General features: G+C 39.1%; 32 non-coding genes and 1 pseudogene across 32 annotated transcripts; all 33 read right to left on the minus strand.

The window, feature by feature from the left end:
• Positions 1–142: 142 nt before the first annotated feature.
• On the minus strand, positions 143–261 carry LOC146024468 (5S ribosomal RNA). Its single transcript, XR_014453848.1, has one exon. It is a non-coding gene; the product is annotated as a 5S ribosomal RNA (ribosomal RNA).
• Positions 262–606: 345 nt separating this feature from the next.
• On the minus strand, positions 607–725 carry LOC146025569 (5S ribosomal RNA). The gene has a single exon (XR_014454227.1). It is a non-coding gene; the product is annotated as a 5S ribosomal RNA (ribosomal RNA).
• A 345-nt stretch (positions 726–1,070) lies between these two features.
• Positions 1,071–1,189, minus strand: LOC146023821 (5S ribosomal RNA). The gene has a single exon (XR_014453224.1). It is a non-coding gene; the product is annotated as a 5S ribosomal RNA (ribosomal RNA).
• A 346-nt stretch (positions 1,190–1,535) lies between these two features.
• On the minus strand, positions 1,536–1,654 carry LOC146023409 (5S ribosomal RNA). The gene has a single exon (XR_014452828.1). It is a non-coding gene; the product is annotated as a 5S ribosomal RNA (ribosomal RNA).
• Positions 1,655–1,999: 345 nt separating this feature from the next.
• LOC146024887 (5S ribosomal RNA) lies at positions 2,000–2,118 on the minus strand. Its single transcript, XR_014454046.1, has one exon. It is a non-coding gene; the product is annotated as a 5S ribosomal RNA (ribosomal RNA).
• Positions 2,119–2,463: 345 nt separating this feature from the next.
• LOC146023823 (5S ribosomal RNA) lies at positions 2,464–2,582 on the minus strand. The gene has a single exon (XR_014453226.1). It is a non-coding gene; the product is annotated as a 5S ribosomal RNA (ribosomal RNA).
• A 346-nt stretch (positions 2,583–2,928) lies between these two features.
• LOC146024729 (5S ribosomal RNA) lies at positions 2,929–3,047 on the minus strand (annotated as a pseudogene).
• A 344-nt stretch (positions 3,048–3,391) lies between these two features.
• LOC146024490 (5S ribosomal RNA) lies at positions 3,392–3,510 on the minus strand. Its single transcript, XR_014453869.1, has one exon. It is a non-coding gene; the product is annotated as a 5S ribosomal RNA (ribosomal RNA).
• A 345-nt stretch (positions 3,511–3,855) lies between these two features.
• On the minus strand, positions 3,856–3,974 carry LOC146024899 (5S ribosomal RNA). The gene has a single exon (XR_014454047.1). It is a non-coding gene; the product is annotated as a 5S ribosomal RNA (ribosomal RNA).
• Positions 3,975–4,319: 345 nt separating this feature from the next.
• LOC146022940 (5S ribosomal RNA) lies at positions 4,320–4,438 on the minus strand. The gene has a single exon (XR_014452375.1). It is a non-coding gene; the product is annotated as a 5S ribosomal RNA (ribosomal RNA).
• A 344-nt stretch (positions 4,439–4,782) lies between these two features.
• On the minus strand, positions 4,783–4,901 carry LOC146023027 (5S ribosomal RNA). The gene has a single exon (XR_014452459.1). It is a non-coding gene; the product is annotated as a 5S ribosomal RNA (ribosomal RNA).
• A 344-nt stretch (positions 4,902–5,245) lies between these two features.
• On the minus strand, positions 5,246–5,364 carry LOC146024529 (5S ribosomal RNA). Its single transcript, XR_014453905.1, has one exon. It is a non-coding gene; the product is annotated as a 5S ribosomal RNA (ribosomal RNA).
• A 346-nt stretch (positions 5,365–5,710) lies between these two features.
• On the minus strand, positions 5,711–5,829 carry LOC146022424 (5S ribosomal RNA). Its single transcript, XR_014451882.1, has one exon. It is a non-coding gene; the product is annotated as a 5S ribosomal RNA (ribosomal RNA).
• Positions 5,830–6,173: 344 nt separating this feature from the next.
• Positions 6,174–6,292, minus strand: LOC146024469 (5S ribosomal RNA). Its single transcript, XR_014453849.1, has one exon. It is a non-coding gene; the product is annotated as a 5S ribosomal RNA (ribosomal RNA).
• Positions 6,293–6,636: 344 nt separating this feature from the next.
• LOC146024492 (5S ribosomal RNA) lies at positions 6,637–6,755 on the minus strand. The gene has a single exon (XR_014453871.1). It is a non-coding gene; the product is annotated as a 5S ribosomal RNA (ribosomal RNA).
• Positions 6,756–7,100: 345 nt separating this feature from the next.
• Positions 7,101–7,219, minus strand: LOC146024910 (5S ribosomal RNA). Its single transcript, XR_014454048.1, has one exon. It is a non-coding gene; the product is annotated as a 5S ribosomal RNA (ribosomal RNA).
• Positions 7,220–7,564: 345 nt separating this feature from the next.
• LOC146024922 (5S ribosomal RNA) lies at positions 7,565–7,683 on the minus strand. Its single transcript, XR_014454049.1, has one exon. It is a non-coding gene; the product is annotated as a 5S ribosomal RNA (ribosomal RNA).
• A 345-nt stretch (positions 7,684–8,028) lies between these two features.
• On the minus strand, positions 8,029–8,147 carry LOC146022425 (5S ribosomal RNA). The gene has a single exon (XR_014451883.1). It is a non-coding gene; the product is annotated as a 5S ribosomal RNA (ribosomal RNA).
• Positions 8,148–8,491: 344 nt separating this feature from the next.
• On the minus strand, positions 8,492–8,610 carry LOC146023246 (5S ribosomal RNA). The gene has a single exon (XR_014452669.1). It is a non-coding gene; the product is annotated as a 5S ribosomal RNA (ribosomal RNA).
• Positions 8,611–8,954: 344 nt separating this feature from the next.
• Positions 8,955–9,073, minus strand: LOC146024530 (5S ribosomal RNA). Its single transcript, XR_014453906.1, has one exon. It is a non-coding gene; the product is annotated as a 5S ribosomal RNA (ribosomal RNA).
• A 345-nt stretch (positions 9,074–9,418) lies between these two features.
• On the minus strand, positions 9,419–9,537 carry LOC146022426 (5S ribosomal RNA). Its single transcript, XR_014451884.1, has one exon. It is a non-coding gene; the product is annotated as a 5S ribosomal RNA (ribosomal RNA).
• Positions 9,538–9,881: 344 nt separating this feature from the next.
• Positions 9,882–10,000, minus strand: LOC146024470 (5S ribosomal RNA). The gene has a single exon (XR_014453850.1). It is a non-coding gene; the product is annotated as a 5S ribosomal RNA (ribosomal RNA).
• Positions 10,001–10,345: 345 nt separating this feature from the next.
• On the minus strand, positions 10,346–10,464 carry LOC146023894 (5S ribosomal RNA). The gene has a single exon (XR_014453295.1). It is a non-coding gene; the product is annotated as a 5S ribosomal RNA (ribosomal RNA).
• A 346-nt stretch (positions 10,465–10,810) lies between these two features.
• Positions 10,811–10,929, minus strand: LOC146023430 (5S ribosomal RNA). The gene has a single exon (XR_014452848.1). It is a non-coding gene; the product is annotated as a 5S ribosomal RNA (ribosomal RNA).
• A 345-nt stretch (positions 10,930–11,274) lies between these two features.
• Positions 11,275–11,393, minus strand: LOC146023824 (5S ribosomal RNA). Its single transcript, XR_014453227.1, has one exon. It is a non-coding gene; the product is annotated as a 5S ribosomal RNA (ribosomal RNA).
• Positions 11,394–11,739: 346 nt separating this feature from the next.
• Positions 11,740–11,858, minus strand: LOC146024933 (5S ribosomal RNA). Its single transcript, XR_014454050.1, has one exon. It is a non-coding gene; the product is annotated as a 5S ribosomal RNA (ribosomal RNA).
• Positions 11,859–12,203: 345 nt separating this feature from the next.
• On the minus strand, positions 12,204–12,322 carry LOC146022427 (5S ribosomal RNA). Its single transcript, XR_014451885.1, has one exon. It is a non-coding gene; the product is annotated as a 5S ribosomal RNA (ribosomal RNA).
• Positions 12,323–12,666: 344 nt separating this feature from the next.
• Positions 12,667–12,785, minus strand: LOC146024115 (5S ribosomal RNA). Its single transcript, XR_014453507.1, has one exon. It is a non-coding gene; the product is annotated as a 5S ribosomal RNA (ribosomal RNA).
• Positions 12,786–13,129: 344 nt separating this feature from the next.
• LOC146024531 (5S ribosomal RNA) lies at positions 13,130–13,248 on the minus strand. The gene has a single exon (XR_014453907.1). It is a non-coding gene; the product is annotated as a 5S ribosomal RNA (ribosomal RNA).
• Positions 13,249–13,593: 345 nt separating this feature from the next.
• On the minus strand, positions 13,594–13,712 carry LOC146022429 (5S ribosomal RNA). The gene has a single exon (XR_014451887.1). It is a non-coding gene; the product is annotated as a 5S ribosomal RNA (ribosomal RNA).
• Positions 13,713–14,056: 344 nt separating this feature from the next.
• On the minus strand, positions 14,057–14,175 carry LOC146024471 (5S ribosomal RNA). The gene has a single exon (XR_014453851.1). It is a non-coding gene; the product is annotated as a 5S ribosomal RNA (ribosomal RNA).
• A 345-nt stretch (positions 14,176–14,520) lies between these two features.
• LOC146023895 (5S ribosomal RNA) lies at positions 14,521–14,639 on the minus strand. Its single transcript, XR_014453296.1, has one exon. It is a non-coding gene; the product is annotated as a 5S ribosomal RNA (ribosomal RNA).
• A 346-nt stretch (positions 14,640–14,985) lies between these two features.
• LOC146023431 (5S ribosomal RNA) lies at positions 14,986–15,104 on the minus strand. The gene has a single exon (XR_014452849.1). It is a non-coding gene; the product is annotated as a 5S ribosomal RNA (ribosomal RNA).
• Between the last annotated feature and the right edge of the window lie 139 nt (positions 15,105–15,243).

Here is a 15,243-nt window from a genome sequence, read left to right on the forward strand (position 1 = left end):
GGCCTAAACAGTGTGGTAAGTCTTTAGGTGATGGCTATTGTGTCTGTTTGACCTCTTACAAATGTCTCTACAGGCAATAAAATGAAAAAGTTTCCAATTTAAATAGCTAGAGAATAAAAACAATTTGCCAGTAATGTGAAAAAACCTACAGCACCTGGTGTTCCCATGTGGTGTACCACCCAAGTACTAACCAGGCCCAACACTGCTTAGCTTCCAAGATCAGACGAGAATGGGCATATCCAATGTGGTATGGCTGTAGGTGAGATACAGGCACTTTTTTGCCCTCTTCTACTTCTATCACCAGGTAAGCTAATAAAAAAGTTTCGTAACTGTTTTTGCTTACTGAAAAAAATCATGTGTTGGCAATGTAAAAAGACCTACAGGACATGATATTAGCAGGGGATCTTAAATTAAACTACTAAAGAGGCTCAACACTGTTTAGCTGCCAAAAGCAGTTGGAATTGGGCCTAAACAGTGTGGTAAGTCTTTAGGTGATGGCTATTGTGTATGTTTGACCTCTTCTAAATGTCTGTGCTGGCAATAAAAAGAAAAAGTTTCCAATTTAAATAGCTAGAGAATAAAAACAATTTGCCAGTAATGTGAAAAAACCTACAGCACCTGGTGTTCCCATATGGTCTCCCACCCAAGTACTAACCAGGCCCAACACTGCTTAGCTTCCAAGATCAGACGAGATTGGGCATATCCAATGTGGTATGGCTGTAGGTGAGATACATGCACTTTTTTGCACTCTTCTACTTCTATCACCAGTTAAGCTAATAAAAAAGCTTCCTAACTGTTTTTGCTTACTGAAAAAAATCATGTGTTGGCAATGTAAAAAGACCTACAGGACATGATATTAGCAGGGGATCTTAAATTAAACTACTAAAGAGGCTCAACACTGTTTAGCCGCCAAAAGCAGTTGGAATTGGGCCTAAACAGTGTGGTAAGTCTTTAGGTGATGGCTATTGTGTATGTTTGACCTCTTCTAAATGTCTGTGCTGGCAATAAAAAGAAAAAGTTTCCAATTTAAATAGATAGAGAATAAAAACAATTTGCCAGTAATGTGAAAAAACCTACAGCAACTGGTGTTCCCATGTGGTCTCCCACCCAAGTACTAACCAGGCCCAACACTGCTTAGCTTCCAAGATCAGATGAGATTGGGCCTATCCAATGTGGTATGGCTGTAGGTGAGATACATGCACTTTTTTGCCCTCTTCTACTTCTATCACCAGGTAAGCTAATAAAAAAGTTTCCTAACTGTTTTGGCTTAATGAAAAAAATCATGTTTTGGTAATGTAAAAAGACCTACAGGACATAATATTAGCAGGGGATCTTAAATGAAACTACTAAAGAGGCTCATACACTGTTTAGCTGCCAAAAGCAGTTGGAATTGGGCCTAAACAGTGTGGTAAGTCTTTAGGTGATGGCTATTGTGTCGGTTTGACCTCTTCCAAATGTATGTACTGGCAATAAAAAGAAGAAGTTTCCAATTTAAATAGCTAGAGAATAAAAACAATTTGCCAGTAATGTGAAAAATCCTACAGCACCAGGTGTTCCCATGTGGTCTCCCACCCAAGTACTAACCAGGCCCAACACTGCTTAGCTTCCAAGATCAGACGAGATTGGGCCTATCCAATGTGGTATGGCTGTAGGTGAGATACATGCTCTTTTTTGCCCTTTTCTACTTCTATCACCAGGTAAGCTAATAAAAAAGTTTCCTAACTGTTTTGGCTTAATGAAAAAAATCATGTGTTGGTAATGTAAAAAGACCTACAGGACATGATATTAGCAGGGGATCTTAAATTAAACTACTAAAGAGGCTCAACACTGTTTAGCTGCCAAAAGCAGTTGGAATTGGGCCTAAACAGTGTGGTAAGTCTTTAGGTTATGGCTATTGTGTCTGTTTGACCTCTTACAAATGTCTCTACAGGCAATAAAAAGAAAAAGTTTCCAATTTAAATAGCTAGAGAATAAAAACAATTTGCCAGTAATGTGAAAAAACCTACAGCACCTGGTGTTCCCATGTGGTCTCCCACCCAAGTACTAACCAGGCCCAACACTGCTTAGCTTCCAAGATCAGACGAGATTGGGCATATCCAATGTGGTATGGCTGTAGGTGAGATACAGGCACTTTTTTGTCCTCTTCTACTTCTATCACCAGGTAAGCTAATAAAAAAGTTTCCTAACTGTTTTGGCTTAATGAAAAAAATCATGTGTTGGCAATGTAAAAAGACCTACAGGACATGATATTAGCAGGGGATCTTAAATTAAACTACTAAAGAGGCTCAACACTGTTTAGCTGCCAAAAGCAGTTGGAATTGGGCCTAAACAGTGTGGTAAGTCTTTAGGTGATGGCTATTGTGTCTGTTTGACCTCTTCCAAATGTCTGTACTGGCAATAAAAAGAAAAAGTTTCCAATTTAAATAGCTAGAGAATAAAAACAATTTGCCAGTAATGTGAAAAAACCTACAGCAACTGGTGTTCCCATGTGGTCTCCCACCCAAGTACTAACCAGGCCCAACACTGCTTAGCTTCCAAGATCAGATGAGATTGGGCCTATCCAATGTGGTATGGCTGTAGGTGAGATACATGCACTTTTTTGCCCTCTTCTACTTCTATCACCAGGTAAGCTAATAAAAAAGTTTCCTAACTGTTTTGGCTTAATGAAAAAAATCATGTTTTGGTAATGTAAAAAGACCTACAGGACATGATATTAGCAGGGGATCTTAAATGAAACTACTAAAGAGGCTCATACACTGTTTAGCTGCCAAAAGCAGTTGGAATTGGGCCTAAACAGTGTGGTAAGTCTTTAGGTGATGGCTATTGTGTCTGTTTGACCTCTTCTAAATGTATGTACTGGCAATAAAAAGAAAAAGTTTCCAATTTAAATAGCTAGAGAATAAAAACAATTTGCCAGTAATGTGAAAAATCCTACAGCACCAGGTGTTTGCATGTGGTCTCCCACCCAAGTACTAACCAGGCCCAACACTGCTTAGCTTCCAAGATCAGACGAGATTGGGCCTATCCAATGTGGTATGGCTGTAGGTGAGATACATGCTCTTTTTTGCCCTCTTCTCTTCTATCACCAGGTAAGCTAATAAAAAAGCTTCCTAACTGTTTTTGCTTACTGAAAAAAATCATGTGTTGGTAATGTAAAAAGACCTACAGGACATGATATAAGCAGGGGATCTTAAATTAAACTACTAAAGAGGCTCAACACTGTTTAGCTGCCAAAAGCAGTTGGAATTGGGCCTAAACAGTGTGGTAAGTCTTTAGGTGATGGCTATTGTGTATGTTTGACCTCTTCTAAATGTCTGTGCTGGCAATAAAAAGAAAAAGTTTCCAATTTAAATAGATAGAGAATAAAAACAATTTGCCAGTAATGTGAAAAAACCTACAGCAACTGGTGTTCCCATGTGGTCTCCCACCCAAGTACTAACCAGGCCCAACACTGCTTAGCTTCCAAGATCAGACGAGATTGGGCCTATCCAATGTGGTATGGCTATAGGTGCGATACATGCTCTTTTTTGTACTTTTCTACTTCTATCACCAGGTAAGCTAATAAAAAAGTTTCCTAACTGTTTTGGCTTAATGAAAAAAATCATGTGTTGGTAATGTAAAAAGACCTACAGGACATGATATTAGCAGGGGATCTTAAATTAAACTACTAAAGAGGCTCAACACTGTTTAGCTGCCAAAAGCAGTTGGAATTGGGCCTAAACAGTGTGGTAAGTCTTTAGGTTATGGCTATTGTGTCTGTTTGACCTCTTACAAATGTCTCTACAGGCAATAAAAAGAAAAAGTTTCCAATTTAAATAGCTAGAGAATAAAAACAATTTGCCAGTAATGTGAAAAAACCTACAGCACCTGGTGTTCCCATGTGGTCTCCCACCCAAGTACTAACCAGGCCCAACACTGCTTAGCTTCCAAGATCAGACGAGATTGGGCATATCCAATGTGGTATGGCTGTAGGTGAGATACAGGCACTTTTTTGTCCTCTTCTACTTCTATCACCAGGTAAGCTAATAAAAAAGTTTCCTAACTGTTTTGGCTTAATGAAAAAAATCATGTGTTGGCAATGTAAAAAGACCTACAGGACATGATATTAGCAGGGGATCTTAAATTAAACTACTAAAGAGGCTCAACACTGTTTAGCTGCCAAAAGCAGTTGGAATTGGGCCTAAACAGTGTGGTAAGTCTTTAGGTGATGGCTATTGTGTCTGTTTGACCTCTTACAAATGTCTCTACAGGCAATAAAAAGAAAAAGTTTCCAATTTAAATAGCTAGAGAATAAAAACAATTTGCCAGTAATGTGAAAAAACCTACAGCACCTGGTGTTCCCATGTGGTCTCCCACCCAAGTACTAACCAGGCCCAACACTGCTTAGCTTCCAAGATCAGACAAGATTGGGCATATCCAATGAGGTATGGCTGTAGGTGAGATACATGCTCTTTTTTGCCCTCTTCTCTTCTATCACCAGGTAAGCTAATAAAAAAGCTTCCTAACTGTTTTTGCTTACTGAAAAAAATCATGTGTTGGTAATGTAAAAAGACCTACAGGACATGATATTAGCAGGGAATCTTAAATTAAACTACTAAAGAGGCTCAACACTGTTTAGCTGCCAAAAGCAGTTGGAATTGGGCCTAAACAGTGTGGTAAGTCTTTAGGTGATGGCTATTGTGTCTGTTTGACCTCTTCCAAATGTCTGTACTGGCAATAAAAAGAAAAAGTTTCCAATTTAAATAGCTAGAGAATAAAAACAATTTGCCAGTAATGTGAAAAAACCTACAGCGCCAGGTGTTCCCATGTGGTCTCCCACCCAAGTACTAACCAGGTCCAACACTGCTTAGCTTCCAAGATCAGACGAGATTGGGCCTATCCAATGTGGTATGGCTGTAGGTGAGATACATGCTCTTTTTTGCCCTCTTCTCTTCTATCACCAGGTAAGCTAATAAAAAAGCTTCCTAACTGTTTTTGCTTACTGAAAAAAATCATGTGTTGGTAATGTAAAAAGACCTACAGGACATGATATTAGCAGGGGATCTTAAATTAAACTACTAAAGAGGCTCAACACTGTTTAGCTGCCAAAAGCAGTTGGAATTGGTCCTAAACAGTGTGGTAAGTCTTTAGGTGATGGCTATTGTGTCTGTTTGACCTCTTACAAATGTCTCTACAGGCAATAAAAAGAAAAAGTTTCCAATTTAAATAGCTAGAGAATAAAAACAATTTGCCAGTAATGTGAAAAAACCTACAGTACCTGGTGTTCCCATGTGGTCTCCCACCCAAGTACTAACCAGGCCCAACACTGCTTAGCTTCCAAGATCAGACGAGATTGGGCATATCCAATGTATTATGGCTGTAGGTGAGATACAGGCACTTTTTTGCCCTCTTCTACTTCTATCACCACGTAAGCTAATAAAAAAGTTTCGTAACTGTTTCTGCTTACTGAAAAAAATCATGTGTTGGCAATGTAAAAAGACCTACATAACATGATATTAGCAGGGGATCTTAAATTAAACTACTAAAGAGGCTCATACACTGTTTAGCTGCCAAAAGCAGTTGGAATTGGGCCTAAACAGTGTGGTAAGTCTTTAGGTGATGGCTATTGTGTCTGTTTGACCTCTTCCAAATGTATGTACTGGCAATAAAAAGAAAAAGTTTCCAATTTAAATAGCTAGAGAATAAAAACAATTTGCCAGTAATGTGAAAAAACCTACAGCACCAGGTGTTCCCATGTGGTCTCCCACCCAAGTACTAACCAGGCCCAACACTGCTTAGCTTCCAAGATCAGACGAGATTGGGCCTATCCAATGTGGTATGGCTGTAGGTGAGATACATGCTCTTTTTTGCCCTCTTCTCTTCTATCACCAGGTAAGCTAATAAAAAAGCTTCCTAACTGTTTTTGCTTACTGAAAAAAATCATGTGTTGGTAATGTAAAAAGACCTACAGGACATGATATTAGCAGGGAATCTTAAATTAAACTACTAAAGAGGCTCAACACTGTTTAGCTGCCAAAAGCAGTTGGAATTGGGCCTAAACAGTGTGGTAAGTCTTTAGGTGATGGCTATTGTGTCTGTTTGACCTCTTACAAATGTCTCTACAGGCAATAAAATGAAAAAGTTTCCAATTTAAATAGCTAGAGAATAAAAACAATCTGCCAGTAATGTGAAAAAACCTACAGCACCTGGTGTTCCCATGTGGTGTACCACCCAAGTACTAACCAGGCCCAACACTGCTTAGCTTCCAAGATCAGACGAGAATGGGCATATCCAATGTGGTATGGCTGTAGGTGAGATACAGGCACTTTTTTGCCCTCTTCTCTTCTATCACCAGGTAAGCTAATAAAAAAGCTTCCTAACTGTTTTTGCTTACTGAAAAAAATCATGTGTTGGTAATGTAAAAAGACCTACAGGACATGATATAAGCAGGGGATCTTAAATTAAACTACTAAAGAGGCTCAACACTGTTTAGCTGCCAAAAGCAGTTGGAATTGGGCCTAAACAGTGTGGTAAGTCTTTAGGTGATGGCTATTGTGTATGTTTGACCTCTTCTAAATGTCTGTGCTGGCAATAAAAAGAAAAAGTTTCCAATTTAAATAGATAGAGAATAAAAACAATTTGCCAGTAATGTGAAAAAACCTACAGCAACTGGTGTTCCCATGTGGTCTCCCACCCAAGTACTAACCAGGCCCAACACTGCTTAGCTTCCAAGATCAGACGAGATTGGGCCTATCCAATGTGGTATGGCTATAGGTGCGATACATGCTCTTTTTTGTACTTTTCTACTTCTATCACCAGGTAAGCTAATAAAAAAGTTTCCTAACTGTTTTGGCTTAATGAAAAAAATCATGTGTTGGTAATGTAAAAAGACCTACAGGACATGATATTAGCAGGGGATCTTAAATTAAACTACTAAAGAGGCTCAACACTGTTTAGCTGCCAAAAGCAGTTGGAATTGGGCCTAAACAGTGTGGTAAGTCTTTAGGTTATGGCTATTGTGTCTGTTTGACCTCTTACAAATGTCTCTACAGGCAATAAAAAGAAAAAGTTTCCAATTTAAATAGCTAGAGAATAAAAACAATTTGCCAGTAATGTGAAAAAACCTACAGCACCTGGTGTTCCCATGTGGTCTCCCACCCAAGTACTAACCAGGCCCAACACTGCTTAGCTTCCAAGATCAGACGAGATTGGGCATATCCAATGTGGTATGGCTGTAGGTGAGATACAGGCACTTTTTTGTCCTCTTCTACTTCTATCACCAGGTAAGCTAATAAAAAAGTTTCCTAACTGTTTTGGCTTAATGAAAAAAATCATGTGTTGGCAATGTAAAAAGACCTACAGGACATGATATTAGCAGGGGATCTTAAATTAAACTACTAAAGAGGCTCAACACTGTTTAGCTGCCAAAAGCAGTTGGAATTGGGCCTAAACAGTGTGGTAAGTCTTTAGGTGATGGCTATTGTGTCTGTTTGACCTCTTACAAATGTCTCTACAGGCAATAAAAAGAAAAAGTTTCCAATTTAAATAGCTAGAGAATAAAAACAATTTGCCAGTAATGTGAAAAAACCTACAGCACCTGGTGTTCCCATGTGGTCTCCCACCCAAGTACTAACCAGGCCCAACACTGCTTAGCTTCCAAGATCAGACGAGATTGGGCATATCCAATGTGGTATGGCTGTAGGTGAGATACAGGCACTTTTTTGTCCTCTTCTACTTCTATCACCAGGTAAGCTAATAAAAAAGTTTCCTAACTGTTTTGGCTTAATGAAAAAAATCATGTGTTGGCAATGTAAAAAGACCTACAGGACATGATATTAGCAGGGGATCTTAAATTAAACTACTAAAGAGGCTCAACACTGTTTAGCTGCCAAAAGCAGTTGTAATTGGGCCTAAACAGTGTGGTAAGTCCTTAGGTGATGGCTATTGTGTCTGTTTGACCTCTTCCAAATGTCTGTACTGGCAATAAAAAGAAAAAGTTTCCAATTTAAATAGCTAGAGAATAAAAACAATTTGCCAGTAATGTGAAAAAACCTACAGCACCAGGTGTTCCCATGTGGTCTCCCACCCAAGTACTAACCAGGCCCAACACTGCTTAGCTTCCAAGATCAGACGAGATTGGGCCTATCCAATGTGGTATGGCTGTAGGTGAGATACATGCTCTTTTTTGCCCTCTTCTCTTCTATCACCAGGTAAGCTAATAAAAAAGCTTCCTAACTGTTTTTGCTTACTGAAAAAAATCATGTGTTGGTAATGTAAAAAGACCTACAGGACATGATATTAGCAGGGAATCTTAAATTAAACTACTAAAGAGGCTCAACACTGTTTAGCTGCCAAAAGCAGTTGGAATTGGGCCTAAACAGTGTGGTAAGTCTTTAGGTGATGGCTATTGTGTCTGTTTGACCTCTTCCAAATGTCTGTACTGGCAATAAAAAGAAAAAGTTTCCAATTTAAATAGCTAGAGAATAAAAACAATTTGCCAGTAATGTGAAAAAACCTACAGCACCAGGTGTTCCCATGTGGTCTCCCACCCAAGTACTAACCAGGTCCAACACTGCTTAGCTTCCAAGATCAGACGAGATTGGGCCTATCCAATGTGGTATGGCTGTAGGTGAGATACATGCTCTTTTTTGCCCTCTTCTCTTCTATCACCAGGTAAGCTAATAAAAAAGCTTCCTAACTGTTTTTGCTTACTGAAAAAAATCATGTGTTGGTAATGTAAAAAGACCTACAGGACATGATATTAGCAGGGGATCTTAAATTAAACTACTAAAGAGGCTCAACACTGTTTAGCTGCCAAAAGCAGTTGGAATTGGTCCTAAACAGTGTGGTAAGTCTTTAGGTGATGGCTATTGTGTCTGTTTGACCTCTTACAAATGTCTCTACAGGCAATAAAAAGAAAAAGTTTCCAATTTAAATAGCTAGAGAATAAAAACAATTTGCCAGTAATGTGAAAAAACCTACAGTACCTGGTGTTCCCATGTGGTCTCCCACCCAAGTACTAACCAGGCCCAACACTGCTTAGCTTCCAAGATCAGACGAGATTGGGCATATCCAATGTATTATGGCTGTAGGTGAGATACAGGCACTTTTTTGCCCTCTTCTACTTCTATCACCACGTAAGCTAATAAAAAAGTTTCGTAACTGTTTCTGCTTACTGAAAAAAATCATGTGTTGGCAATGTAAAAAGACCTACATAACATGATATTAGCAGGGGATCTTAAATTAAACTACTAAAGAGGCTCAACACTGTTTAGCTGCCAAAAGCAGTTGGAATTGGGCCTAAACAGTGTGGTAAGTCTTTAGGTGATGGCTATTGTGTCTGTTTGACCTCTTCCAAATGTATGTACTGGCAATAAAAAGAAAAAGTTTCCAATTTAAATAGCTAGAGAATAAAAACAATTTGCCAGTAATGTGAAAAAACCTACAGCACCAGGTGTTCCCATGTGGTCTCCCACCCAAGTACTAACCAGGCCCAACACTGCTTAGCTTCCAAGATCAGACGAGATTGGGCCTATCCAATGTGGTATGGCTGTAGGTGAGATACATGCTCTTTTTTGCCCTCTTCTCTTCTATCACCAGGTAAGCTAATAAAAAAGCTTCCTAACTGTTTTTGCTTACTGAAAAAAATCATGTGTTGGTAATGTAAAAAGACCTACAGGACATGATATTAGCAGGGAATCTTAAATTAAACTACTAAAGAGGCTCAACACTGTTTAGCTGCCAAAAGCAGTTGGAATTGGGCCTAAACAGTGTGGTAAGTCTTTAGGTGATGGCTATTGTGTCTGTTTGACCTCTTACAAATGTCTCTACAGGCAATAAAATGAAAAAGTTTCCAATTTAAATAGCTAGAGAATAAAAACAATCTGCCAGTAATGTGAAAAAACCTACAGCACCTGGTGTTCCCATGTGGTGTACCACCCAAGTACTAACCAGGCCCAACACTGCTTAGCTTCCAAGATCAGACGAGAATGGGCATATCCAATGTGGTATGGCTGTAGGTGAGATACAGGCACTTTTTTGCCCTCTTCTACTTCTATCACCAGGTAAGCTAATAAAAAAGTTTCGTAACTGTTTTTGCTTACTGAAAAAAATCATGTGTTGGCAATGTAAAAAGACCTACAGGACATGATATTAGCAGGGGATCTTAAATTAAACTACTAAAGAGGCTCAACACTGTTTAGCTGCCAAAAGCAGTTGGAATTGGGCCTAAACAGTGTGGTAAGTCTTTAGGTGATAGCTATTGTGTATGTTTGACCTCTTCTAAATGTCTGTGCTGGCAATAAAAAGAAAAAGTTTCCAATTTAAATAGATAGAGAATAAAAACAATTTGCCAGTAATGTGAAAAAACCTACAGCACCTGGTGTTCCCATGTGGTCTCCCACCCAAGTACTAACCAGGCCCAACACTGCTTAGCTTCCAAGATCAGACGAGAATGGGCCTATCCAATGTGGTATGGCTGTAGGTGAGATACATGCACTGTTTTGCCCTCTTCTACTTCTATCACCAGGTAAGCTAATAAAAAAGTTTCCTAACTGTTTTGGCTTAATGAAAAAAATCATGTTTTGGTCATGTAAAAAGACCTACAGGACATGATATTAGCAGGGGATCTTAAATGAAACTACTAAAGAGGCTCATACACTGTTTAGCTGCCAAAAGCAGTTGGAATTGGGCCTAAACAGTGTGGTAAGTCTTTAGGTGATGGCTATTGTGTCTGTTTGACCTCTTCCAAATGTCTGTACTGGCAATAAAAAGAAAAAGTTTCCAATTTAAATAGCTAGAGAATAAAAACAATTTGCCAGTAATGTGAAAAAACCTACAGCACCTGGTGTTCCCATATGGTCTCCCACCCAAGTACTAACCAGGCCCAACACTGCTTAGCTTTCAAGATCATACGAGATTGGGCATATCCAATGTGGTATGGCTGTAGGTGAGATACATGCACTTTTTTGCCCTCTTCTACTTCTATCACCAGGTAAGCTAATAAAAAAGCTTCCTAACTGTTTTTGCTTACTGAAAAAAATCATGTGTTGGCAATGTAAAAAGACCTACAGGACATGATATTAGCAGGGGATCTTAAATTAAACTACTAAAGAGGCTCAACACTGTTTAGCTGCCAAAAGCAGTTGGAATTGGGCCTAAACAGTGTGGTAAGTCTTTAGGTGATGGCTATTGTGTATGTTTGACCTCTTCTAAATGTCTGTGCTGGCAATAAAAAGAAAAAGTTTCCAATTTAAATAGATAGAGAATAAAAACAATTTGCCAGTAATGTGAAAAAACCTACAGCAACTGGTGTTCCCATGTGGTCTCCCACCCAAGTACTAACCAGGCCCAACACTGCTTAGCTTCCAAGATCAGATGAGATTGGGCCTATCCAATGTGGTATGGCTGTAGGTGAGATACATGCACTTTTTTGCCCTCTTCTACTTCTATCACCAGGTAAGCTAATAAAAAAGTTTCCTAACTGTTTTGGCTTAATGAAAAAAATCATGTTTTGGTAATGTAAAAAGACCTACAGGACATAATATTAGCAGGGGATCTTAAATGAAACTACTAAAGAGGCTCATACACTGTTTAGCTGCCAAAAGCAGTTGGAATTGGGCCTAAACAGTGTGGTAAGTCTTTAGGTGATGGCTATTGTGTCTGTTTGACCTCTTCCAAATGTCTGTACTGGCAATAAAAAGAAAAAGTTTCCAATTTAAATAGCTAGAGAATAAAAACAATTTGCCAGTAATGTGAAAAAACCTACAGCACCTGGTGTTCCCATGTGGTCTCCCACCCAAGTACTAACCAGGCCCAACACTGCTTAGCTTCCAAGATCAGACGAGATTGGGCATATCCAATGTGGTATGGCTGTAGGTGAGATACAGGCACTTTTTTGTCCTCTTCTACTTCTATCACCAGGTAAGCTAATAAAAAAGTTTCCTAACTGTTTTGGCTTAATGAAAAAAATCATGTGTTGGCAATGTAAAAAGACCTACAGGACATGATATTAGCAGGGGATCTTAAATTAAACTACTAAAGAGGCTCAACACTGTTTAGCTGCCAAAAGCAGTTGTAATTGGGCCTAAACAGTGTGGTAAGTCCTTAGGTGATGGCTATTGTGTCTGTTTGACCTCTTCCAAATGTCTGTACTGGCAATAAAAAGAAAAAGTTTCCAATTTAAATAGCTAGAGAATAAAAACAATTTGCCAGTAATGTGAAAAAACCTACAGCACCAGGTGTTCCCATGTGGTCTCCCACCCAAGTACTAACCAGGCCCAACACTGCTTAGCTTCCAAGATCAGACGAGATTGGGCCTATCCAATGTGGTATGGCTGTAGGTGAGATACATGCTCTTTTTTGCCCTCTTCTCTTCTATCACCAGGTAAGCTAATAAAAAAGCTTCCTAACTGTTTTTGCTTACTGAAAAAAATCATGTGTTGGTAATGTAAAAAGACCTACAGGACATGATATTAGCAGGGAATCTTAAATTAAACTACTAAAGAGGCTCAACACTGTTTAGCTGCCAAAAGCAGTTGGAATTGGGCCTAAACAGTGTGGTAAGTCTTTAGGTGATGGCTATTGTGTCTGTTTGACCTCTTCCAAATGTCTGTACTGGCAATAAAAAGAAAAAGTTTCCAATTTAAATAGCTAGAGAATAAAAACAATTTGCCAGTAATGTGAAAAAACCTACAGCACCAGGTGTTCCCATGTGGTCTCCCACCCAAGTACTAACCAGGTCCAACACTGCTTAGCTTCCAAGATCAGACGAGATTGGGCCTATCCAATGTGGTATGGCTGTATGTGAGATACATGCTCTTTTTTGCCCTCTTCTCTTCTATCACCAGGTAAGCTAATAAAAAAGCTTCCTAACTGTTTTTGCTTACTGAAAAAAATCATGTGTTGGTAATGTAAAAAGACCTACAGGACATGATATTAGCAGGGGATCTTAAATTAAACTACTAAAGAGGCTCAACACTGTTTAGCTGCCAAAAGCAGTTGGAATTGGTCCTAAACAGTGTGGTAAGTCTTTAGGTGATGGCTATTGTGTCTGTTTGACCTCTTACAAATGTCTCTACAGGCAATAAAAAGAAAAAGTTTCCAATTTAAATAGCTAGAGAATAAAAACAATTTGCCAGTAATGTGAAAAAACCTACAGTACCTGGTGTTCCCATGTGGTCTCCCACCCAAGTACTAACCAGGCCCAACACTGCTTAGCTTCCAAGATCAGACGAGATTGGGCATATCCAATGTATTATGGCTGTAGGTGAGATACAGGCACTTTTTTGCCCTCTTCTACTTCTATCACCACGTAAGCTAATAAAAAAGTTTCGTAACTGTTTCTGCTTACTGAAAAAAATCATGTGTTGGCAATGTAAAAAGACCTACATAACATGATATTAGCAGGGGATCTTAAATTAAACTACTAAAGAGGCTCAACACTGTTTAGCTGCCAAAAGCAGTTGGAATTGGGCCTAAACAGTGTGGTAAGTCTTTAGGTGATGGCTATTGTGTCTGTTTGACCTCTTCCAAATGTATGTACTGGCAATAAAAAGAAAAAGTTTCCAATTTAAATAGCTAGAGAATAAAAACAATTTGCCAGTAATGTGAAAAAACCTACAGCACCAGGTGTTCCCATGTGGTCTCCCACCCAAGTACTAACCAGGCCCAACACTGCTTAGCTTCCAAGATCAGACGAGATTGGGCCTATCCAATGTGGTATGGCTGTAGGTGAGATACATGCTCTTTTTTGCCCTCTTCTCTTCTATCACCAGGTAAGCTAATAAAAAAGCTTCCTAACTGTTTTTGCTTACTGAAAAAAATCATGTGTTGGTAATGTAAAAAGACCTACAGGACATGATATTAGCAGGGAATCTTAAATTAAACTACTAAAGAGGCTCAACACTGTTTAGCTGCCAAAAGCAGTTGGAATTGGGCCTAAACAGTGTGGTAAGTCTTTAGGTGATGGCTATTGTGTCTGTTTGACCTCTTACAAATGTCTCTACAGGCAATAAAATGAAAAAGTTTCCAATTTAAATAGCTAGAGAATAAAAACAATCTGCCAGTAATGTGAAAAAACCTACAGCACCTGGTGTTCCCATGTGGTGTACCACCCAAGTACTAACCAGGCCCAACACTGCTTAGCTTCCAAGATCAGACGAGAATGGGCATATCCAATGTGGTATGGCTGTAGGTGAGATACAGGCACTTTTTTGCCCTCTTCTACTTCTATCACCAGGTAAGCTAATAAAAAAGTTTCGTAACTGTTTTTGCTTACTGAAAAAAATCATGTGTTGGCAATGTAAAAAGACCTACAGGACATGATATTAGCAGGGGATCTTAAATTAAACTACTAAAGAGGCTCAACACTGTTTAGCTGCCAAAAGCAGTTGGAATTGGGCCTAAACAGTGTGGTAAGTCTTTAGGTGATGGCTATTGTGTATGTTTGACCTCTTCTAAATGTCTGTGCTGGCAATAAAAAGAAAAAGTTTCCAATTTAAATAGATAGAGAATAAAAACAATTTGCCAGTAATGTGAAAAAACCTACAGCACCTGGTGTTCCCATGTGGTCTCCCACCCAAGTACTAACCAGGCCCAACACTGCTTAGCTTCCAAGATCAGACGAGAATGGGCCTATCCAATGTGGTATGGCTGTAGGTGAGATACATGCACTGTTTTGCCCTCTTCTACTTCTATCACCAGGTAAGCTAATAAAAAAGTTTCCTAACTGTTTTGGCTTAATGAAAAAAATCATGTTTTGGTCATGTAAAAAGACCTACAGGACATGATATTAGCAGGGGATCTTAAATGAAACTACTAAAGAGGCTCATACACTGTTTAGCTGCCAAAAGCAGTTGGAATTGGGCCTAAACAGTGTGGTAAGTCTTTAGGTGATGGCTATTGTGTCTGTTTGACCTCTTCCAAATGTCTGTACTGGCAATAAAAAGAAAAAGTTTCCAATTTAAATAGCTAGAGAATAAAAACAATTTGCCAGTAATGTGAAAAAACCTACAGCACCTGGTGTTCCCATATGGTCTCCCACCCAAGTACTAACCAGGCCCAACACTGCTTAGCTTTCAAGATCATACGAGATTGGGCATATCCAATGTGGTATGGCTGTAGGTGAGATACATGCACTTTTTTGCCCTCTTCTACTTCTATCACCAGGTAAGCTAATAAAAAAGCTTCCTAACTGTTTTTGCTTACTGAAAAAAATCATGTGTTGGCAATGTAAAAAGACCTACAGGACATGATATTAGCAGG

The sequence above is a fragment of the Crinia signifera genome, chromosome 7, assembly GCF_055691185.1.
Source record: "Crinia signifera chromosome 7, ASM5569118v1, whole genome shotgun sequence".
Taxonomy (NCBI): domain Eukaryota; kingdom Metazoa; phylum Chordata; class Amphibia; order Anura; family Myobatrachidae; genus Crinia; species Crinia signifera.